Source organism: Manis javanica, chromosome 17 (assembly GCF_040802235.1).
Source record: "Manis javanica isolate MJ-LG chromosome 17, MJ_LKY, whole genome shotgun sequence".
Classification (NCBI taxonomy): Eukaryota; Metazoa; Chordata; class Mammalia; order Pholidota; family Manidae; genus Manis; species Manis javanica.
Window position 1 is genome coordinate 4381105 of NC_133172.1, and position 24693 is coordinate 4405797.

At 45.8% G+C, this 24693-nt stretch overlaps 1 long non-coding RNA gene and 1 pseudogene across 1 annotated transcript in view; both read right to left on the reverse strand.

Annotated features, from left to right (window-relative positions):
• Positions 1 to 17194, reverse strand: part of LOC118973784 (uncharacterized) — a 62274-nt gene extending 45080 nt beyond the window's left edge. Inside the window, exons 1-2 of the long non-coding RNA XR_012126842.1 lie at positions 16860 to 17194; positions 13487 to 13646 (exon numbers count right to left, since the gene is read on the reverse strand). This is a non-coding gene — a long non-coding RNA (uncharacterized lncRNA). The remainder of the gene's footprint in view (positions 1 to 13486; positions 13647 to 16859) is intronic.
• LOC118973813 (uncharacterized) lies at positions 1206 to 3093 on the reverse strand (annotated as a pseudogene).
• Positions 17195 to 24693: the final 7499 nt, after the last annotated feature.

Here is a 24693-nt window from a genome sequence, read left to right on the forward strand (position 1 = left end):
AGGGCTCTGCAGTGTTTTCAGGAACTGTGGATGGAACCAAATATACCTGGGAAACATATATTTGGTCATATCAATGACCAAATATGTATTTCTTATGACACATTATTAATATCACACTGTGAAAGACATGTTACGACTTCTAACATATTTTGACTTACAATTATTCTGCAGTATGTACTACACTTCATTAGTCTTGGAGAACTAAATACAGTTATTCCTACTAGGGATTCTCTGAGGTGTCGTCTGTTGTGAGAACTGGTTAAAGAAAAAAAAAATTTCCAAATTCATTATATTTGCAAGTATTCTTCCCGGCATGAATTCTGATTGTCTCTTAAAGGTATTTCCACAATCAGTGTCCTTGTACAGTTTCTGTCCTTCACAAGCTGTCTCAGTCCTCCAAAAGTGTGGACATTTGAGGAAAAGCCTTACACCATCCGTAACATTTGCAAGGTTACTCTGAAATATAAACCCTCTGATGATCCAGTTTTGATCTTTACAAAAAAGCCTTAGTATGCAGAACTTTGTGTGGTTTCTCTTGAACACATATATCATGTCTACTGCATTGGGAGCCCTGCATAAAGCCTCTGCTACATGAACTTAACATGGTTTCTGTTGCTGAATAATTCTTGAACTCAAAGACATGGCTTTTCCACACTCACTGCATGTGTAAATTATTGCTCCAGTATGTCCCTCAATTTGTGAACACTGGATAAATCCTTATAACATGGATTTCATTTCTGTGGTTTCTAAGACATATTTTTTTAAGCAAAGAAGTTATGTTTAAAATGCAAAGTACATACACAAGCATGCAGGCAAACTCAGAGAGAAAAAGTGAAAGTAAAGATTTTAGGGTTTGGGTTTTTATAGGTTCTTTTGAATATGGATTGGTATACAGGGTGTATAGGGTGATTAATATTTGCTTTAAAGTTTTGTCTTAAGAATAGTGTTTTCTAGGTGACCCTGTTGCATCTTGACATTGTCCATCAGAGCTGACATGTTGGTTCATTTATGCTCTTTGTCAAGGATACAATATTGATTAATATGACTAGACCATTATTAGTAAGTACCATGTGAAGTCCCTTTGTGTTTGCCAAAATGTTACCAAGCAATCCAATTTGGGGAGATCTCCCTGCACACTACTTGACACATCAACCCTGTGGGAGGGTTCATGACTCTGATCAAAAAGAATTCACAAGCAGACCAGGCAGGTAAAAACAAAGAGTGGTTTAATAAGGCAAATTACACACTCAAGATGTAGTACAGGCATCATGCTCCAGAGGTGAGTAGCTGGATATTTATCTTGTCCAGAATGAGCAGTTATTTAAAACTTCCCCATATTAACTGCATTTGTAAGAGTTAAGTATTTGGTGAAGCCTGACCTTAAGGCAATACTAAAACCCTTGTTACATTCAGTGGCATTTGTAAGGTTCTCTCCAATATGAATAATCTGATGTCTAGTGAGGTGTGAGGCTTGAGTAAACGCTTTGCGACAATCCGGGCATTTGCAAGGTTTCTCTCCAGTATGAATCCTCCAGTGACATGCAAGGTATGATTTGACTGAAGGCTCTGCCACACTCATCACTTTTAAAAGGTTTCCCTCCAGTATGAATTCTTCTGTGACTTTCCAAGTGAAGAATTTGCCACACTCGTTACATTTGTAAGGTCTCTCTTGAGTACGGGTTAGCTGATGCTTACTTAGGGTTGCCCTCAACTTAAACACTCTGCCACAATCACATTTGTATGGTCTCTCTCCGGTACAGGTTACCTGATGTTTAGTTAGGGTTGACCTCAAACTAAAGGCTTTGCCACAAACATTACATTTGAAAGATTTCTCTCCAGTATGGATTCTCCTGTGACTTTTAAGTTTTGACTGAAGGCTTTGTCACTCATTACATCTGTAAGGTCTTTCTCCAGTATGGATTAACTGATGTACAGTTAGGCCCGATCTCAACCTAAAGGCTCTGCTACACTCATTACAACTGTAAAGTCTCTCCAGTATGGATTATTTGATGTCTAGTGAGGTGTGAACCTTGAGTAAAGGCTCTACCACACTCAGCGCATTTGTAAGGTTTCTCTCCAGTATGAATTACCCTATGCTTACTTAGGTTTGATCTTGAACTAAAGGCTCTGCCACACTCATTACATTTATATGGTTTCTCCCAAGTATGAGTTTTCCGATGATTTGAAAGGTGTGACTTTTACTGAAGACTTCCCCACGTCTGACACATTTATATGGTTTCTCTCCAGTATGGATTATCTTATATGTAGTGAAGTTTGAGGCCTGCGTAAAGGCTTTGCCACACATTAAACTTAAAAGGCTTCTCTCCAGTATGAATTCTCTCATGAATCCTAAGTTATGAATGCTTGATAAAATGCTTACCACATTCATTACATTGGTAAGGATTATTTCCACTATGGGTTACCTGATGACTTGTTAAGATTGAACTCGCAATAAAGGCTTTGCCATACTCATTACATTTGTATGATTTCTCTCCAATACAAATTCTTTGCTGGTCAGCCAGGCTTGAACTTTGGATAAAAGGTTTACTGCCTTCATACTTCTGGGTGGTTTCTCCCCACTATGAATTCTGTGATGTCGTACAGGTTTGGAACTATGGAAAAAGCTTTGTTGCATTCATAATATTTGTAAGCTTTCTCTCCAGTGTGGTTTGCCTCTGGGAAGTTAAGTTTGAACCCAAACTAAAGGCTCTGCCACACTAATTACATTTGTATGGTTTCTCCCCAGTATGAGTTCTCCAATGATTTGCAAGGTAAGAATTTTTACTGAAGACTTTCCCACATGTTACATTTACATGGTTTCTCTCCAATATGGATTATCTGTCTAGTCAGATGTGAGCCCTGATTAAAGGTTTGGCCACAGTCTAGGCATTTGCAAGGTTTTCCCATGTGCTGTGTGCTCTTGTGTCTCTATTGAAGAATGCATAACATCATTGCCATATTTTTTGGAATTGTTGGTTTGGATAGCAGGAGAAATTCTTTGACATGGTGAAACTGAGGAACTACTGCTGAGAGACATCTTAACTTCATTAGATTCATGAATTTCCCCTTCAGTTTGTAATAGAGACAGTTCATCCTGATGGGTGACCCCAGGCTGATTTTCAATAAGCTGCTTTCCTGCAATCCCTTCATTTTTAGGTTGATCTCTTCTAAGAGGGAGATGATTTTTATGTATTCCTTTGTAAATTCTTTCATCATCCTTCCAGTGACACTTAATGTCAGGATTTTTCTGGATTTCGCTAACATACAAATCTTTGATTTCATGGCTTATATGTCTCCCCAACATCACTGTTTGGGATATTCCTTTATTACCATTCTCCTTTGGTTGTAAATTCTTGATCACATGTGTAGAAAAAATACCTACAAGATATAAAGGACCATAGGTATCCTATTAATTACAGTTTGTAAATAAATGTTTCATGCTGAAAGCATATTACACCAAAAGTAATATACTGAACAGATTCTGAAACTTCTCAACCAGGATCTTCCAATGTGGGGGAACACTAAAATAATAGAATGCTTCAGAAAAGAAAGAGTGACCACACATTATTCAAATTAATTTTAGGACAACCTAGATGGAAACATCCTATGTCAGAAACATGCATGTTGCAGAGACACTTTAGCTCTCAAAAAAAGAGTGTTTTTTTCACTTTTTATTTCATGTGACTACACCCTTAAAATGCTTAAACTTTGTCAAAAGTTTGACTGCAAAGAGCATACCAACTGGCAGTAAACAGCACTGAGAGAGAAATGGGGTTCGATCCTGGACCTACTAACTCACACATGTTCTTAAGAATGACTGCCCACCCAGGCAGTACAGATTACAAAAGATTAAATCAAATACCACCAGTTCAGAAAGAAAAATTTGAAGGGCGGGGATACAGGATTTGAGCTGTGTCACTGATATTATTACTCAACTGACCCTCATAGAAACCGTTTGAGTCATCACCCCTGAGCATACCAAATCAGGTCAAGTCCTGAGAAAGTTGTTCAGTGGGTGAAGAGAGGCCATTTTTTACAGTGTTCAGTGTGCTGTTGGAGAGAAAGGATGAAAGAAGTGCTGTGGAAACTGGGAGCTCAGAGTACAACTTTATATGCTAGGAAATAACAGTGCATTTAACCCAGATCAAGGTACCACATGAGGAAGGGTCCGCACTGGGGAAGGTCAAGAGAGGAGGGCAGGGACAAGGGGCACATGGTAGCAGAGCTTCTGCTTGCACATCTGTGGGAATATAACTGTACAAGGGCAACTCAAAAACTGACCTTGGTAGAAAAAAAAAAGTTTTAGCAACTAGCAGAATAGTATCCCATTTTTAACACAAGGAATTATATTATGGGCATGGAGAAAAAATGGAAGAGATTTAAAAAGGGACAGAGTGTCATGTTGTATGGACAAAGGTTATGTGTATTATAACATGTGCTATGAATTTATCAACTTGAATATCCCATGAGCTCCATTTCCATGAAGATGTTCAAGAGAAACATATGTAGATATTCCAGGAGACAGGGGCGATGATTTCAGCAGGACTCAGGAGGAAAAACCAGGAAATGTCCATCAAGTAGTGATGGATGAGTTTACTCTGTATACACATGAAGATAACAATAAAATCGTATCACCAGTTCAACAAAGTAGGGAGATGCTGGATTCTGAATGATCATCTCCTGGCTTGCTGAGCAGTTTTGTTGGGGCCACAAAGCTAGCATGAGGTTTTTGACAAGGTTTGAGCATTTTAAGGATGTAATGCTCAAACTTTGTACATGAAATAAAAAAGAAAAAGGAATCTTACTAAATCATTAATTACATACATAGCTTAATTTGTTTTAAATAAGTTTGATATTTGTATATGAACTTTTCAGGGGTACATCCCTTGTATGTTGTTAGAAATGAAATGATAGTGTCCTTTCTGCTGGGCTTCTCTAAATACTTAAACTTATATCCCTCAATCTCTTAACACAATCATTGAAATAATAAAGATATGGTCATCAAGAAAGAGGACCAGTAAACTCAAACACTCCAAGTACTCCTTGCAGTCACCAAATTAACAATTTACAAACAAAAAATCCTTTGGGAATATCCTTAGAAACCAGATAAAAAGCTGCACCACTCAGACAAATGCTTACTCACAAAACAGTGAACAGAAAAATGTATGGAAGTTCATAACAATCTATAGGAAATCAAGTTTTGGTACTTTGAAGATTGACAAAACTGAGAATACCTTAGCAAGATTAATAAGAAAACACAAGAGAGGACTCAAATAACTAGAATCATAAATGAAAGAGGTGACTTTACAAATGGATTCTAATCAACTGATTATAATCTTATAATCAAAAGGATTGCAAAAGAGGACTATGAATAATTCTATGCCTAAGTAATGGCTAACCTAGAAGAAATGGACACTTTTCTAGAAAAACACAACCTACTCAGGAAAGGAAAAAACAAGTAGACCTATAACTTACAAGGAGAATGAATCACTAATCAGAAAACATTCAACAAAGAAAACTCAGATAGCTTCACTGCAGAATTCTGCCCAACATTTAAGAAGAACTCACACCAAGCTTAGACTCATACAAAAACACTAAAGAGGACAGAACACTTCCAAACTCATTCTATGTGGTCAAAATTACTCAAATAGCAAAGGTAGACAAAAACACTCAAGAAAACCAGAACAGTATCTTTGACGAATAATGATGCAAAAATCATCAACAAAACAACTGTAAACTATATTCAACAGCACATAAAAAGGATTATACAAAATTCCTAGAAGATAAAGATGGTTCAACATATGAACATCATTGCATGTAACACTCCATGTTAACAGAATGAAAAAACCCATATGATCATTTCTATTGATGAAAAAGTCAATGGCTGTTCATTCATGATAAAAATACTCAATAAACTAAGAACAGAAAAAAACACCTCAACATAATAAAAGCTACGCATGAAGAGTTCACAGCAAATATACTAAACGGTGGGAGCGGAACTTCCTCTAAGATGAGGAACAAGACGAGCATGCTTACTCTCTCTCTGTACAACACAGTCCTAGAAGTCCTGCCAACACAAACAGGCAAGAAGAAACAAAAGGTATCCAAACAGAAGAGGAGACGCGAATTATCTCTGTTCATACCCGAAGTGATTGTATACATAAAAATGCTGAAGATTCCACTGGCCCCCCAAAAACCAACTAGAACTAATGAATGAATTTTTAAAAATTGTCAAGATATCACACTACCTAAAGCAACTGACAGATTCAATGAAACCCCTACAAAATCCCAATAGTACCTTTTGAAGAAATACATCCATTCATTTCAATTTGTATGGAATTTCAAGGGACTGTGAATAGCAAAAACTAGTTTGAGAGGAACAAAGTTGGAGGTGTCACACTTCCCTATTTCCAAACATATCAGAAAGCTACAGTAAACATAACAATATGGTACTAGCATAAAGACCACATATAGAGACAACAGACACAAACAGAAATAAACTCTTGTACATGTGGTCAAATGATGTTCCACAACAACGTGAAGGCCACTAAGTGGGGGGAAATGAGCCTATTCTACAAAAGATGTTGAGAACACTGTATATTTGACATGCGAAAGTATAAAGTTAGACTATTAGCTCACACCATATACGAAAATTAACCCAAAATGTATCAAATACCTAGACTTAACACCTAGAATTAAAAATTCCTAGAAGAAAAGGGAAAAGCTTCATGATATTGGATTCAGTAATTTGTCAGATATAACACCCTAAGCACAGCCAAAAAAAGTAAAACCAGGTAAGCTGAACTACATCAAAATTAGAAATTATTGCACATCAAAGGACACAATCAAGAGTGAAGGGCAATCTATGGGATGAGAGAAAATATTTGCAAATCACACACAGGTTAATGTTGAGAATGTATGAAGAACTCTAAAAAAGGTTTTTCTACGACGGGTGGGGAGAGGTTCCCCCAACAGTAAGCAATGGTCTGACACCATCTGGGTATCCTACAGTTCAACTCAATTCTGGCAATTCAACGGAATTCTGACACTACTTGGAGACAGTGTCAGATCCCACAGGCTAAGGGCCTAGTCCTAGAGACAGCCCCGGCCCAGCCAGCTTCAAATACCAATCACATCTAAGCCATCCCTCCTGGACTTCTGACCAAATAGCTACAGATTAGAAATTCCAATGAACCTCCCTACTTAGCTTCAATTATTTGTTAGAACTCAGAGAAACATTTTACTTAACTAGATTACCAATTTCCAATGAAAGGATATAGCTCAAGAACGGCCAGATGAAAGAGAGACACAGGGCAATATAGGAGCAAAGGGTGTGAAGCACCCACCTCTCCCAGCACACCCCTCTCCTCAAAGCTCCATGTGTTCATCAACCCACAATCCATCCAAACTGTCTTCTTGGGTTTTTGTGGAGGCTTCACTACACGGGCATTGCTGATTAAATCACCGGCCATTGTTCGTGGGACTCACATCCAGCCACACTCTGTTGGGAAGTCACGTGGTGGGATTGAAAGTCGCCTCTAATCAGTGGGTTGGCTTGCCGGGCAACCAATCCACCATCCTTACGGGATTTCCAAAAACTCACCTCATTCACAAACTTAGGTGTGGTTGAAAATGGCTTGTTATGAATATGAAGACACCCATTTCAACTTTATGACTGAAACAATTCTAGCAACTGAGAACAAGAGACCAAATATTTTAACAAAAGATATTCCCATTGCATTTATCATTCAGGAAGTTCCAAGGGTTTCAGGAGTTCTGTGCCAGAAAATGTGACGGACACCAAATATATGTTTCCTATTATAAATCCATTGTAAATACATACTACAGACTCCTGCAACTCAGTCACAACAAAACCCCCAAATATCCTAATCAAAAAACACAGAAAGGACCTAACAGACATTTCTCCGGAGATGCCATATGAATAGGCAACAAACACAAGAAAAGATGTTCAATATCACTAGCCACTAGAGAGATGCGAATCCAAACCACGGGAAGTACCACTTCACACCCTTCAGGATGTCTACATTAAAAAAAAAAAAGAAAAGAAATGTTGACAAGGGCGTTAAAAATAGGAATTCTTATTTATTAATGGTAAGAAAGTAAAATGCAGTTGCAATGGCAAACAGAAGGGCAGTTCCCTGAAAACTAACAGTGGAATTTGTATATGCCCTTATCTAAGTATGTCTGCATCCCCCTAAAGTTTGTATGTTGAGACCCAAGCCCCAGTCTGGAGGTGGGCCATCTGGGAGGTGGGCCATCTGGGAAGTGAGGAGGCGTAGGGTGGAGTCCCCACAGATGGCAGCAGTGCCGGCACAGCACCGTCCCACAAGAAGATACGAGGAGTCAGCAGCCACAACCAGGAAGTGGGGCCTCCCTGGACCCTACTGGCACCTCTCTTGGACTTCCCATCTCCAGAACAATGAGAAACAGATGTGATAAATGCCATTAGCCTGGTTTCCGTATTTTGATGACAGTCTGAACTAAGACAGAAATTAGTACTGAGAAGTGGGAACTGCTGTAACAAATATTGAAAATGTGGAAGCAGCTTTGAACGGGGTCATGAGTAAAAGCTGAAAGTTTTGAGGTGCATACTTGAAGCTGAGGCTGTCATGAAGGGAAAGCAAATGTGATTCTGGAGATGGCTGAGAGGAAAGGAGACAGCTGCAGAGAAGACTTCCCTCGTCTTGGAGAGTAGATAACTTACCACGTATCTAATGGTAGCGGTAAGAGAGCAAAGCCCACTCTGGTGAGGTTTCAGAGGAAATGAGAGGTATTCTACTGCACAAGGCAGAAGAGACAAGCCTTGTTAATAGTGGCAAAACACTTGGCTGATGTGTGTTCATGTTCTACAGTTGTGAAGAAGACAGAACTTACAAGCAATGAAATAGCATATTTAGCTGAGGAGATTTCTAAACCAAGGGCTTAAGTAGCAGCCTGGTTTGTCCTCATTGGCTATGGTTCAATGTGATGCAAGAAATAACTTGAAGACTGAGTTATTAAGCAAAAAGCAAGTAGAACATCAGATTTGGAAATTCTCAGCCTAACGTACTGCAAAAACATGAGGACGCATGTGCAGAACACTAAGGCGGTGGCCAAGCTACTGTTTGGTTACTAGGGGTGTGAACCACAGGCTTCAATAAGCTACACCAACAGGAAAAAACTGTCAGTTTGAACTGAAGGGAAAGGAGATAGAAAAGAAAGGTTGGACTTCACAGGACAGGACCATTGAGCTACTTGGCTGCAAACTCGTCCTCTTTTTCAACACAAAGAATGACCCCAAGGGCAAGTCAGAGGTCATCAGGGCTGCGTCCTCAGTTTCAAAGTGCAGGGCACAGCCTCACACTCAACAAGCGAGATGCCTCCCGAGTAAAACTGTGGGCTTTCAACCCCAGCCCAGGAGAACTGAGGCCAGGCAGAACCCAAGACACACTGGCTCTGGAAGCAGGTCAGCTGTCCATCAGGCTTGCAGGGCAGAGCAGGAAAATAAGGGGATTGTTCTCTAGCCCAGGACCTCGTGGTGTTCGCCGTGCTAGGCTGTGGGCGTGCCTGCGGTCCATCAACACTTCCTTCATCCCTACTTCCCCCTTATCAGACAGTAATACCTGTGCTATGCCTGTTCCACCCCTGGATTTTGGAAAAGAAGATATTCTGTTCATTTTCCAAGTTTACAGCTTTGAGGGGCTTTGCATCAGGAAGAATCCTCTGTCGATCACAACTCTACCTCACTCAGACGGTATCACACGCACCTCACTCAGACGGTATCGCACGCACCTCACTCAGACGGTATCGCACGCACCTCACTCAGACGGTATCACACGCACCTCACTCAGACGGTATCACACGCACCTTTAGAAGTTAGACTGTGAAGTTGATGCCAGGACGAGCTGCCCTGCAAGGATACTGGATGGAATGAATGTACTGGGCATGCAAAAGCACATGAAATCTCAGGGCTAGGGGCAGGAAACTATGGACTGAAGGTTGGTGGCCCTCTATAGTTTGTATGTTTGAACCTTCTAAAATACAACAGCAGGACTTGGAATGTAATCCGGTCGGGCGGACAGAGTCCTCATGGGCAGGGTCAGCCCCGCGTGAGGGCAAGCAGGGAGCTAGCCAGGCTCCATCGGCCATGAGTGGACACGAGCAGGAGTTGGGCACCTGCAACCCAGCAGTGTCCACCTTAGGACCCAAATTCCAGCACCCTGATGTCAGCTGCCCAGCGTCCAGATGGTGATGAATAAATTTCTGTGGTTAATCCTGCATGGTACTGAGTCACAGGAGCCTGAAAGGACCCATACACCATAGGACAAAGCAGTTCAGCCTCCGGGCACACAGACAAGAGAACCGGAAGCAGGATCGCAGCTCTCCGGATCCCAGCCAAGAGGTAGGAGCAGCCCCCAGGCCACTGACGGGTGAACACACAAAGTGTGTGTGTGTGTGTGTGTGTGTGTGCGTGTACACACATACATACGAATAATGAAATATTACTCAGGCTTAAAGAAAAGAAACAAATCCTGTCATTTGCTACAAGGATAAACCTTGAGGACGTTATGCCAAGTGAAATAGGCCTGTCACAGAAATGGCTATGATTCCACTAATGAAAGGTATTTAAAACAGTCAAACTCACCAAAATAAAAATACTAGAATGGTGATTGACAGGGGCTGGGGAGAAGGAAATACGGGTAGAAAACAAGTGAGTTTAAATTCCCCTGGCAATCAGTGGCACTTATATTGAACACTAGAAAAATATGGCATATTTCAACTCTGCTAAGCTTTAACAATGTACATGACAATGAGGGTTATTTGACATGACTGAAAAAAGACATGACGCCAGGGGTGCTCGGACTCTGTGCATTAGTAGATGCAGTCATCACTGTAAATCTGAGAAACCTAATGTGCACTCATTCCCATATTATTCAATTAGCGTTTATAAACATCATCAGGAGAAAAGCCAGCTGCAGAGAGAGTACGTGAATGGCCCACACGGGGAAGGGTGCTCACTGAGGGTGCTCCTCGGGGCAGCACCCATGCAGGAGCAGGTTGGGGCTGCGGCCTGGAGACCCACACAGCAGGCTCATGTGCACACACGAGGTGAGCCACACGCACAGCAAATAAGGGCCAGAGGACAACAGGGCAGCACCAGGGGCTGCGGCACCAGGGCCCTGGGGCCCCTGAAACGACCTTCAGAGGGAAAGACGGCGACCTAACAGCTTCACGAGCACCCAGGAGAAGCAATTCCCAGAACTTCAGAAATTTCACAGGAAACATAGGTGCTATAAACAAAAGCAGAGAACTTGATAAAGTGCAAGCAAGGGGCTAAGTTTCCTGTAAATAAAATGAGATACTGAAGTACTAAGTCAATATACCAGCATGGATGTGGTAATTCCAGGCAGGGAGAGTAACTTTTAGAATATCCAACTTGTACCTATAAATAAAAACTCTGAAAAAAACCCTAAAAATCATGTATAAAGAACTGAAAACAAACCAGAGAAAAAGCCACACATCTTATGTGAGCAGTGGCTGACACCGAACGGGTGACAGTGGCCCTCAGAGAGCACGTCACTCCCCTCGCGAGCTCCCTCCGTCAGGTGCCCCACAGCCATGCTTCCTGCGTGGAGGGAACAGCGGCGCACATGGGGCGGACCTGCTGCAGGGACAACGGCCCGGTCAGCAGCGGGAGGAGGGGCACGCGGCCTTGGGCATGTTCTCCTGGGGACATACTCCCCACCTCTTACTGTGGCTCAAGGGGACTAAGGGTGACCAGTGGCCTGTGGGACCCCACATCACAGGGCCCGCGGGCTCCTCCTGCGACACCCCGCAAACCCTGGGAAAGCCCTGGGCACACCTGTCAGTCAGGCTCTCCTGGGACTTCCAGCTCGGAATCCGAGACATGCCCCCAGCCTCCAGCCCAGCCTCCAGGGCGCTTCTGCAGGGACCAGGGTGACACTGCAGCCCAAGGCCCCCGCCACGGTTCTTCTGCCACCGGGTCAAACCACGGCACATGAGGGCCCAGCAGAGGTGAATTACCCCAGAAAACGAGTAGGATGAAATTCCAGACCCTAGGAATGCGTACTTCCGAAGCATGGTTCAGAGGCAAAATCACGCAAAATTAAGAATGCTTGAGATCAGGAAGATTCCACATCCCCCACGAGGCAGAGCAGTGGGAGAGAGAGGACGCCAGCTGAGGGGCTCGATGTCCCAGGACCTGTGAGGGACCGTGTGCTCTCCCACAGACACCAAGCTCAGAGCCTGACAGAGGTGCTCCCCATGTAGGCCTGGGGACCACAGAGAGGCCCACCCTGTCTGCTGAGTTCACAGTTGTGCTCAAAACAATCACAGAGATCAGACCTGCCTGTCCCCCGCACACCCCCCTGCAGCGGGGCTAAAGCAGGGCAGAGGTGGCAGAGGGACCTGAGCAGGCAGACAGGGACCGAGGCAGTGCCACTGGATTCTGGGCGCAGGATGGAATGGAGGCGCAGGCACGGCCCTCCCACCTCCCCACGAGGCCGTACAAGCAGAGCAGACGGGGCTGGAGAGGGAAGGACGCAGGGCGAGAAGCCAGAGGCCTCGGCTCTCATCCACGCCGAGAGAGAACTGGCCGGGCATCCGGTGGAACCCCACCCATGACAGACCCAGGGTGAAGGGGACCCCTTTGAAACCGCCATCCCCTTGGCCTGCAACAGCAAGGTCAAGGACCAAGGACTTGACAGGACTCCGAGGACATGTAACACATCATACGAAGACCTTGCCGTCTCTCTGCCAGAGCTGCAACGCCGCTGGGGGTGAGAGGGAACCCTTCACGCGCTGAGGCCTCAGAGCCATGTGCTGGGCAGAACAGGTTCCCCTGAGGGCTCACCAGGAAGCGACGTCGGTCCTCCCACAGAACCCTCCCCCCAGGGGTCTGGGACCCACGCTTAGTGCTGGGCCTTCCTCTGCCCTCCTGAGCCCCGCCTGTGCTCACAGCCTAATATGATCCCACCCACTTGGTTTTTTCCAATTTTCTCTCTCTGCTGTTCAGGGATCTTCTGTGCAGATAATATTCAGACCAGTAAGAGAAAATTCTGGTGGATAAAGAAAGGAATGGGATGTGCTGTGGCATTTCTAGAATCCTAGCTCCGGGCTCAGGAGAGGAGAGAAGGACACTTCAGAGAAGTGTAGAAACCTACTGCACAACCTCCTCCAACCGCCTGCCTCCTGAATGCACAGGGAACACAACAGTGAGACATCTGGTCTCTTCCAAGAACTGCTGAATGGAAAGCAGAGAGGCGGCAAACAGGAAAGCGGCTACTGGAAACCACAGCACAGGGCTTTACACGGATTTATCTCAGCCGTGTCATCTGGAAAAGGAGTAAAGTGAAACTGCAGACGCCACATCACGAAGCTCTCCACGTCTGACTGAAGGGGCTTTGGCCTCAGTAGCACACGGCGAGGTTTCCTTGGGGGCAAACCAGAGAAAAGGCAGACATACCCAATCCCCACTTCAGCAGGAACGCCATCCTCACCCAGGGACACCAGGTTCCTGTAGTTCTCCTGCATCACGTCCCAGTATAAGGCCCGCTGAGCAGGGTCCAGGCATTCCCACTCCTCCTGGGAGATCTGACGGCCACATCGCTGAAGGTCAACCGTCCCTGAAATGAAAACAGTTCATGAAGGAGCATGAGGAGAGATCCTCACACGAAATGAGGAGACAGAGGTGTCGGGGGAGATGCGGATGAACTGTACGTTCTGACAGATGCGCATAAAGGGATTCTGAGTGAGTTGTGTCTCTAACATTAGTATCTTATGCTTCTCCCTGGGATGTGCTCCAAATCTGTGCACTTCTCAATCTGTGGGACAACACATGAAACACAAATACAAATTCAGCACTGAGTGCCCTATATCTAAGTGTCAGATACTATATTCTTCGTAATGAGTGATGTCCCATATGTAGACGAAGTAGAGCAGGAGACGTGGCCTCAGAGGTTTTAAAGAAAAGTAGGAACCTAAACATTGTGATGATAGTAACAGCAGTGGCTTAAGGCTTTAACGCTTCTAACGTGCTGGGTGTTACTCAATGCTTTACATGTACTAACATGCTATCAGCATAATAGCTCACAGACACTAATAGCAGCCACCTTGGCCCCAGGAAAGGCCTGTGTGGCTGGAACGGGGAGAGGACACACACAGGAGGGGATCGAGACAGAAACAGGCCGGGAGGGGCGTGTCCCTCAACCTTTCCCCCAATATCTCAAAAGAATTTTACAAATCATCTATTTCCTATTTTAGATTAACATGATTTCTTCTTTATCTTATACAAAAAAACACTTACTAATAATGGAGTATCCTGTATTTTATATAAATGCCAAGATGGTCATTTCAGCCCCAGGAGGTACAGGGTTGCCCGAGGACAGAGGGGGAACATATTTAGGGAAGTTTATGAAGGCAGTTTTGGGAAAATTAAGGTACAGAATCTGGTTAGATATCCTAGCAGAGATGTGGAGGACACAGCAAGAAACAGCATTCTGGATTTCAAGGGAGAGATGTGGGTTTGAGAGGGACTTGGGAGACAGGGAAGTGCTGTGGAAGTCATCAGGTGAGAGAAAGACAGAAGGTAAGATGTTCTAGGACCCCGTTGCGGGATGCTCCACATTCAGAGACCAGAGCGTCCACGTAAGTCCATCAGGGGGATCTGACAAGTGAATGGGGGCGGCTACATGAAAATTAAAGACAACAGATTTTTAAAGATTCAGTGCATGTCCTCAGAGCCAAGAAAATCAGTTTTTCAAGGAAGCAGCTGCCATCAGCTGCAGAACCTGCTGCTGCCAGGACAAGGTGGATGAGAAGAGGAAACCAGAGGATGGACTCGGAAACGGGGAGGACACCGGTGACTCTGGAAACAAAAGTATCGGTACAGCGGGTGTGAAAGCTCGTCTGACGGGGATCAAGCAACAACTGTCGGCAAGATTTGAAGAGGGTTGTAGGCAAGCTAGTGCACTGTGCCCTGAAGCATACGACAAAAGGGGCTCTGAATGGAGGGGGTAGTAGTTAGTTAATCGGGAATGTTTGCTTTTAAAGACAGAAGACTACAGTGCATAACAGGCATGTGTGTATGGGGGGATCGTTTTGGTGTTTAAGACGAACATCCACCATTTGCGGATGACCAAATTAACATCCACAGGTAGAAATACAAATCCAGGTTCTCACACTGCTACCAACACTTCACTCCATTTCTAGAAAATCATTCTAGATATATTTTAAAAACACAAAATTGTAAAAACATAGCTACAGATGTGCAAAATATTTAAAGAATCAGTTGCAGATGTAAGCTCTGAACAAACTTCAAGTTCCGTTTTTTTGTTGGTTGGGTTTCTTTTTTGTTCATTTGTTTTTGTTTTTGTTGGTTTTTTTGAGCAAATCTTTTCATTAGACATAGCTGGACTCTGTTGGACAAAGCTTCCAAGTCAATCCAGGCCACCTTCAGCATTTGGAGAAAAAAGACAAGAGAGGCCAGAGGGAAACAACTACTCTTAGGTCACTGCTCACTATGCTAAGAAATCACATTAAAGGGAAGAAAACTGAGTATTAGACTCGTTAAGTTAGGCTTTGACTGTTAAAAGATCACTGACATCCTTACCAGCTACCCAACGAAACAGTCTAAAATTATTAACTGATCACCAATGAACATGACCAATACAGAAGATACAGAGGACAAAGCCTACAGGCCTCACTTAAATCAGAAACAAATTTACAGAGGAAATGATACCCAATTTTTATCAAATATAAGTCACTCTGGTATCAAAGGTAAATGTGTGAATATATCATATTTAGAAAAGAATGACATGAGTTAATTAGAGGAGGCCACCCAAACTTGAGAAGTTAATTACAGGGAAGTAGAAGTTGAATGAACTAAGATTTATCTCAAACTACAAAATGAACTGAATTAAATGTTAAGTGTGTGTGTATACATATACACATACATAAAATTCCATTACAAAACTTAAAAATAAAGTCATTTTAATGTATCTTTAAGAAGGGGACCATGTAATGACAGTCATTTCTTGTTCCACTTCTCTTCCTAACCTCTAGCCCACGCCAGGAAAGTGGAAGAGGGTGACCCACCGCTGACCAAGTCAGGTCACTGCCCTCTGCCTAAATAAGTTGCAAATGGAAGCTACGTTCAGATACATAAAATAAATACAAAATACAGAGGGCTATGAGAAGTTCTGCAATTCTCAGTCTCATCTCTCACTGAAACAAATTTTAGATGTATTTTCAAAGCCACCGATGTATCACAGCTGAATCACGGAGCACTCATCAGGACCCAGAGCCTCAGCACCAGCGCCCTGCCGACTCCACCCCTGCCTCTCTAACGCTGTGTTTCCATCTCTCACTTTGTATACCCACCTCCCTATTTCTTTTTCTCTTTGATTTTGTGTTTTCCCGCTGGGTGCTGCTCACTCAGGTGCCGTCCCCTCTCCGGCCGTCTCTCCCTTCGGGGCCTCCTCTCCCCCCCTGCTCCGCCCACTGCAACTGGTCCCCCTCCCGCTGCCCCTTCTCCCCGGCCTTCCTCACGGTCCCCGCTCTCCCCGCATTCCCGCCCTCCGCCCGCCTCTTACACTCTCCAGCGCAGTCACTCCCCTGCCCTCCGCCCGGTCACGCGCCCCCCGTCCCCTCTCCGGCACCCCGGCGGCTCTGCCTCCCTCCTTCGCCCTCCGGGCCGCCCCGGTCCTCTCGGGCCCAGCACCACGCCGCCCTGCGGCCACGGCTCCCAGCGCGCACCCTCCCCGGACCCCCGCCCCGAGCGCCTCCACGCCCCCCTAGGGCCTGCCTCCCCGGGGGTTCACCTCCGCCCGGGGGCTCACCTCCGCCCGGGGGACCCGCTGGCCTCTAAGCCTCCCCGGCTCCGCCGCCTGCTCCTTCCCGGGCTCGCCCGTCCTCTCCCTGCGCCTGCTCTCCCGCAGCCTCCCGGCCTCCGCACTCGTCCCGCTTCTGTCCCCGGCGCGCCGGCCCGGCCTCGACCCAGCGCCGTCGCCCGCGAGCCCAGGGGCGCCGAGGCACCGGGCACCGGCCTCCCGGGAGAGCACGTTCACCGCCGGCGGAATCCGGGGCTCGAGCCCCGGTGTCCCCCTCCCGCACCGCTGTCCGGGGAGGAGGCGCCTCGCAGGGGCGGCCTGGGGGGCACAGGGCCCGGCCCGGGGCCGCGGGGAGGCGGTTACGGGCGGCGGGAGGGGCCAGCAGGGGACCGGCGGGCGCGGTGGACCTCGTCCAGGAGCTGGGCGGCCGGCGCCACGCTTCGGGGGCCACAGAGCCCCTGGTGGAGGGTCACTAGGCGCGGGAGGCCCCAGACGCCAGGGAAGGGCTTCAGGCAGGAAAACGACGGGAAAGGCGCGTGGAGGCCAGGCCAGGGGCGGGGCCCAGCCTCACGGGGACTGGGAACCGCGAGGGGTGCGCGCGGGCGCCCGCAGCGACGTCGGACGTAACACGGTGGTGGTCGGGGAACAGGCCGGAGGGAACCCGGACCGCGTGTGGGGGACGGAGGGCGGCGGGACTCACGCTCTTCCGGGCCTCCGCCGCCTCGCGCTGGGAGCTTGCAGGTGTGCGGGGACCTGCGCGCGGCAGGAAGAGGCGGGCGGCCTGGGGGCGGGGCGTGCGCGGGGACGGACTGCGCATGACCGCGGCGGGCGAGGCTGTCCTCCAGGGTGGTGGCCGGCCCTGGCTCTGCGAGTCCATCGTTAACAAACATTTGCGTCCTATTCCGTTTAGATGGGCCGCTTCTTTCCTTCTTTAATGGTTGAAGACATTTTAAGATAAAAGGTTTAAGTTGTGACGGTCCCTGACGTTGGGAAATAAGATGTTTTCCTTTTCGCAGTTGAGTATGTTGTGGGGGTGTTCAGTTGTTTATTTTCCTCGGTTCTTGTCCCCGCCGCCACAGAGAATTGCAGGGCAGACACACATTAGCGAAGCGGAGTAGAAGTTTTATTTAAAGTTACTTACTTAGATATACTTAAAGAGAAAATGCGGGCGACTTCAGGGAGATGTTAAGGGGGAGTCGGTTCAGAGACGCAGGGAGGTCAGAGGACAAGGTGAGGAAGGAATTTATGAAAGCGAGAGTGTCAGGGAATGACAGATCAGAATAATTAAGTTAACTGAACTGCTACTCAGCGTGGGGCACATCCCCTGCTCACTTCGTAAGTCAGTGTCACCTGGTGTCCAGTGTCCACTTGGATCTGCATGGCCTGGGAACTGAGCCCCCGCCACCCCAGGATTTGGGGGAGCCGCAAAACACTGGACAGAGTGAGGTTATGTTCTGGGAATTTCCTAGATGCAAAGAAAGGAGCCTTCCAGGCAGGCTACCAAAGAGCATGACCATAAGCTGCAGGTCCATCCAGGTCACCCAGGCGACAGTAATTTGCAAGCCCAGATCGGAACTCTCAGCAGCCCCTCTTTACTTGTCAGAAATAGGACAGAGGGAATGAAGATTTGAGCTTAAATTTGGAGGTTTACAATGACAAAACAAAGACACCACTGGAAAAGCGCAGAGAGAAAACTAAGTTGAGTAGTGAGAAGTTTAAGGCGACCTCAGAGAGGAGCGCACTGAAAGGTCGGGAAAGAGGTTCATTAAAGTTACACACTTAGTACAGGTGACCTCAGAGAGAGGTGCACACCTAAGGGTTTAGGGTCTGGGGTTTTATAGGGCGTGGAGGATTTTCAGGGAAGCAAAAAAGGGCCAAGTGTGGACCTGCCAAATGGTCCCAGAATGTACATCTTTGATAAGACATTAAGTTTCTTCTTTTAACTTAACAAGAAATTTCCTGCTTTGATTCCTTTCCAGGATATCAGCTTCTGTCTGGACGTGCCCAATCCATAAAGGCTGTATTAGAGAATAACCTTAAGGATGAAAAGATACATTTTTAATGTTACTAACATGGGAAATATTTTCCCTCGGGGAAGGATGCATGCAAGAGACCAGCTGTGTGATAGGACAGTGGCAAGAATGGGTTCCGTAAAGGTTGATCGTACCAGAACTTCACCCATTTCCCTGTGGGAGTTACAGATGGGTCAGTATGTAGGGCTGTGGGAGGTACGTGCATGGCCATAATGATAAAGCAAAACTCCCCTGCAAATGCTCTTTCAGGCCATTTTGAGTACAGTACTGTAATCTTTGGGGGCCACTCTGTTACCCCAGGAACACACAGGAGGCCAGCTTCCAGGCCTTGTCCCCAAGGTGCCAGAAGGGCCAGTCATTGCTGGTCTATCTGTTGAAATGTCCAAGGCCACATCCGCTTAACAGTCTCTGGGGTTTAGTGCAGTTGGTACGGCAGCAGCATATTACTCTGCTCGCCGAATCCCGACTTCAACCATTCCTCCTCGGTTTGTACACGCAGTTGTATAGGACAGGCAGCAGTGTATGTGAGCATCTCCATGGGGCTCAATGCCCCCTTCATGGTCTTCTCATTCAAATGCCACAGCAATGTCCATAATGGGACTGACCAGCCCCGTAGACCACTGGTGTCTGACTTCAGGCCAGATTTTAACAAACCATTGTACCTCTCTATCATACCTGTCCTGGTAGGGTTAATATGGTACATGATATTTTCACCTTATCCCGAATTGCTGCACCCATTCTTGTAATGTATCTCCAGTAAAGTGGGTGCCATGAACACTCTCAGTCACCTGTGGTTGGCCATAGGCTGCACACAGATGCTCTAAGACCCTTTTGGTTGTTTGCTGAGCTGGACGATGTGGAGGAAAAGCAACAAACACTCCAGTAGTGGTGTTCATACAAGTCATGGCATATCAATACCTTTCTGATATGGACAGAGGCCCAATACAGTCTGTCACCTGATGAGGGGTATTAGCCCCCTTACTATTGACCCATGTTGCTGTGGGACTCGGTGTAAGTCCCTCTTAGAGCACACAAGACACTCCTTCCAGGCTCTGCTGACTTCTTCATAGGTTATTGGCAAGCCCCACCTACGGGCTACAGCCCACATGCAACCAACATTGTAACCATTGGGCCACATCAGAGGCAGGCTTTCCCTCTTGGCAACACACCTGGGCCAGTGTGTCTGCTTCAGCATTCCCTGGGGATGCCAAAGGCAGATGGCTGGTCACATAATATACTTTGTTTTGGTCTGGCCACAGGCCCATAGGTCTTGCCACAACTCTTGCCCACAAAGGGGCCAGTGACCAACCATCCAGTTGGCATGGTACCATGTTGGTAGCCACAGGGTCAAGCCCTGATAGCCCAGCTGTCAGTGCAGACAACTATAGGGGAGGGTTCCCAGGGGATCATGAGCCACATTACCCACAACTCTGTCCATTGATTGCTCTTCCCCTCACCATATTGCATCTGTAATGCCTCAGTCTTAGGATGGAAAGCCACAGCCCTCCCCTGTGGGGGCTGCCCACAACTAAAGCCATTTGTGTACCACGCATCTTCAGGTATAGGGGTTCTTCCCTCCTGATAAGGATTCTCTGCTACTAATGGCTCCAAAGAAAGTTGGAGTATGCTTTTCACTGGTGTTATGTCACTGGCCCCAATAAGCGCTGGAGGTCTCCAATTAAGGGGCTAGTGGAGATGGCTCTACATGGCTGTAAATATGCTCCCCATTTGGCCAGTTTCAATGTTTGTGCCATGCCACTCTGTGGCCTTTGGGTCATCTCCGACCCACCACACAATGGGATAGATGGTTATTACCTTTCTCAGAGAAGTTCCACTAATGGGCTCTGTAGTCCACAAGGCATGGCACACGGTAGCCAGTTGCTTTTCTATCAAGATATACTGGACCTCTGCTCCTTTCCAGAGCTGAGACCAGAATCCAATATGTTGGTGTGTCTGTTCAAGGCACTGCCAGAGTCCCTAACCATACCCATCTCCAGTTACATGAGCATCCGGCTCACAGGGCATTGAGCCCATTACACGCGAGGCCTGCATGGCCTTGACTACTCGCTTAGCAGCAGAAGCAGCTGCATGTTGCATCCCAGCCCCACCTGATGCCCTTTCATACTAAACGGTATAAGGACTTCAGAATTTGTGCCAAGTGTGAAATAACACTCTCCAGTAGCCCCAAAGACTTAAAACCTCTTGTAATACTAACACAGAGGTAGTAGAGAAAGCCTGGACCTTGTCTATGACTGCTTCTAGAATAACTTTAGTTTTACCTGAGCAGACAACCCCCAGCAACTTTACAGAAAAACCAGGTCCCTGAACCTGGGTGCTGGTCACAGCCCATCCTTTCTCCTGTAGACGCTGCAGCAGTCTAGGAACTGCCCCTTGTAAGTGTGTAAGAGAATCAGATGTGAGCATCTCATCAATGTAGTGATACAGCCACCACACCGTTTGTGGGTTCTTTCATGTGGCCAAGTCCTGGGCTACAAGTCTGTGACAAATGGTGGGACTGTGGAGGTATCCCCGTGGAAAGACAGTGAATGTCCACTGCCGGCATTCCTGCGTAAAGGCAAACTGTTCCTGACTTTCCTGTGCTGTAGAAAACAAGGCATTAGCAATGTCTATAACGTGATACGTCCCTAGTTCATGACTGAGGGTGTCCATAAGGGCTGCTATTCAGAGGACAGCATCATGCAAAGGGGGAGTGACTATTCAATTCTCTATAATCCACAGTCATATGCCAGGAGCCATCTGGCTTTTTCACTGGCCACACCAGGTAATTAAATATGGGTGGGCTTTACATCTTTATGGGAGAACCTGGGCTCATAAGACTTTATAGAAGAAATGACTTGTCTCTTTAAAATATCTGTCACCAGCCAACGCTGGCTTCTCCAAATGTCAGGCCTACTTGCACTGGTCCTAACATTCTGTTGTGTGAACGCCATACCAGATGTGAGTGCTGCGATGGGCATGATCATGTGCCAGAACAAATCTGCGTTTGAAGACTGGGAGTGGACGGTAATATAATCATACGAAATACATATTTGGTCATTCATGTGACCATAGATTATTTTTCAGGCATATTTGGTCTTCGTCCACTTCCTGAAAACGCTGAGTCTTAAAGGTGAAATAGGTGCTTGTCATGTTAATGAGAGACTTCTGGACCCCGCCCAAGGGGAGGGGTTGGTGCTCAAATCAGCCAATGGCTAATAATTTAGTCAAAGACGACTATGCAGTGAAGGCCTCACAAAAAGCCCTGAGAAAAGTTAATCAAGCTATTGGCTCCTCCTTCCATGTCACGAGCACCCACACTTCAGGAATAGGAATGCCTCCATGTACCACTGAGCCAGGCCCCAAGCTCTACCAGAACAGACGCTCCATTATCTGAGAACTTACCCTGTAACATCTCATCTGGCCGTTAACTTGTATCCTTTATGAAACTGGCAAATTTGTTTTCCCCAGTTCTGAGCTGCCCTAGGAAATTAACTGAACCTAAGGAGGAGGTAACTGAACCTCCAATCTGTAGCCAGTAGGTCAAAAGCACAGGTAACTTGCCTGGGGCTTGCAGCCTGTGTCTGCAGTGGGGAACAGAGGGCAGTCTTCTTTGACAGCGACCTTCACCTGGGGAATCTGCTTCTCTCTCCAGGCAGATAACAAGAATTGAGTTCTCTGACATCCTGCTGGTTTTTTTGAGAATTGCTTGGTGTTATGTGTGGGGAGACCCCCTAGCACACTTACACGCAGTGCAATCAGGTTCAGGGACCCAAAGTTACACTGTTACTGCTGTATACAGCACTTGGATTGCAGGCAGACAAGGTGGATGGACTCAAATTCCGATTCAGCCACTTGCTGGGACGTGACTGATTCTTGAAACTGTCTTTGTCCTAAGTTTCTTCACCTGGAGAAGAGTGTGTCATTTCTATTTCTCACAGTTGACTCAAGCAGTTATTCCACATAAATTAAGCAACTCTTACTTCAAGTATGACAGAAAAGACAATGTACCATCAAAACTGAAATCACTTAAGAAAGGGAAACCTACTATTTTTGGAAGGGAACAAACTCTGAAAGGAACATACTGCATGTTGGCTGCCATGGTATTTAATAGCAGAAAACCTTTTCCCTGCAAGATTGGCTCTGAATATGAAGACCACTCACCGGGAAAGGGCAGCACGGCCCCCAAGCATTTGCCGATGGAGACTCTCCGCTCGTCACCAGCTAGGGTTGGAATCGTGGGGACTGTCTTACCGGCACTTTGATTTGCTTCGGAGCATGCTTGTCAGCCTTCACACACTTGACTTCCAAGCACCTGCCCAGAGCCCATCGCCCTGACATCTGCGTCTTTCGTTGACCCCAGTCCTAAAGGAACTCTTACTCCTTGTATATAAAGCTCTACTTTATACCCACCACTGCCGTTTTTGCATTTTCCTGTCACCCAGAGGCCTCAATACAATCCCATGGTTAATGTATCCTGTGGTGTAAAAAAGGGAAAAATATGTACATTCAACATAACATCGAGGTCACAATGTATGGAAGGGAAATGTAAGGACATATTGTACTAAAACTTTTCACTAGTTAAAAATGACTCATGTAACTTCACTTGCTACCATAACATCATTTTATCCTTTGGAAAAATGCTCTTCTGATGAAGTTGCTTAGTAATATGTATTATCTAATAAACCTTTCCAAACATTAGGTGCCATTAAACTGGTCTAAAAACATCTTAGGCAATTTATCTAAATACTATTTTACAAGCATTTTCACCACCCACATACTAGAATGGAACCTACAGCTGCAGCAGGAAAAGGAATGTAGTAACTCAGCATAAAGAAAACTGTGCTCTTTTCAACCATATAATCAATATCCTGAGGCAGAGTGTGAAGAAAATAACTCAAGTGAAAATTATGAGTACATGACCCCCAAATCATATGTGTAATTCCACAGTGGAAATGAATTGTGACAGATTCCTTGAACAAAGAAGCTAAAATGCATTGTCAAGTTTCTAGGAGGAACTACTCCAGAGTGAGATAAAACTGAGTTGGTAGAAAGAACATGACTCATTCACAGTTATAAAAATGAGTCAAATTTTACAAATGAAAGCAAGAGACTATAAGAGAACAAAAACAGAAGCCACGTAACACCAGCAGTTAAATGTGAGAAAGACACAGGCACACACTACCCTGGATCTGTAAACGAACTCTCCTCTCCAGTGACTGCTCTGCTGGTAAAGCATTTAAGTTTTCATTAACCACTTGATACAGAACAGACAGTGCCATTCAACACAGAAAGTGACGGCCGTCTCCTCTGCATTATTTCTACCACATAACCACTCTCTAGTTACCTATCACTCTGTCCAGTTCAAGCCGTTCTTAATGTCCCGGCCTGCTCTGTTCCCTTGTACAACTCTCTTTGCAATAACCTTTTCTCACATGGCTATTCCAGAAAGTTCATGGACATAATAAGCATGGCAATGTATAGTTTTATATTATTCTGTATCTCACTCAAAGCTGATTCACACAATGAATTTGTAAATTCAGTATCCTTATTTTCCAGGGAACATACCTAATGAAGTGGACCCTTTCAGCTTATGACTCCTTCCCAGCAATCAATATAAAACACCTGCAAGAGTTTTTCTGTCTTGCCAACACATCAGCACTTAAGATCCACACACTATTAACTTCAGGTCAGGTTGAAAGTCATCAATAGTAACGTAGCCTTCTCAAGAACAAGTACTTGATATACTAAAGATAATGGACTGTGTCCACATATGCCCTCATTCCTGACAGACACCATATGACTTCTAACAC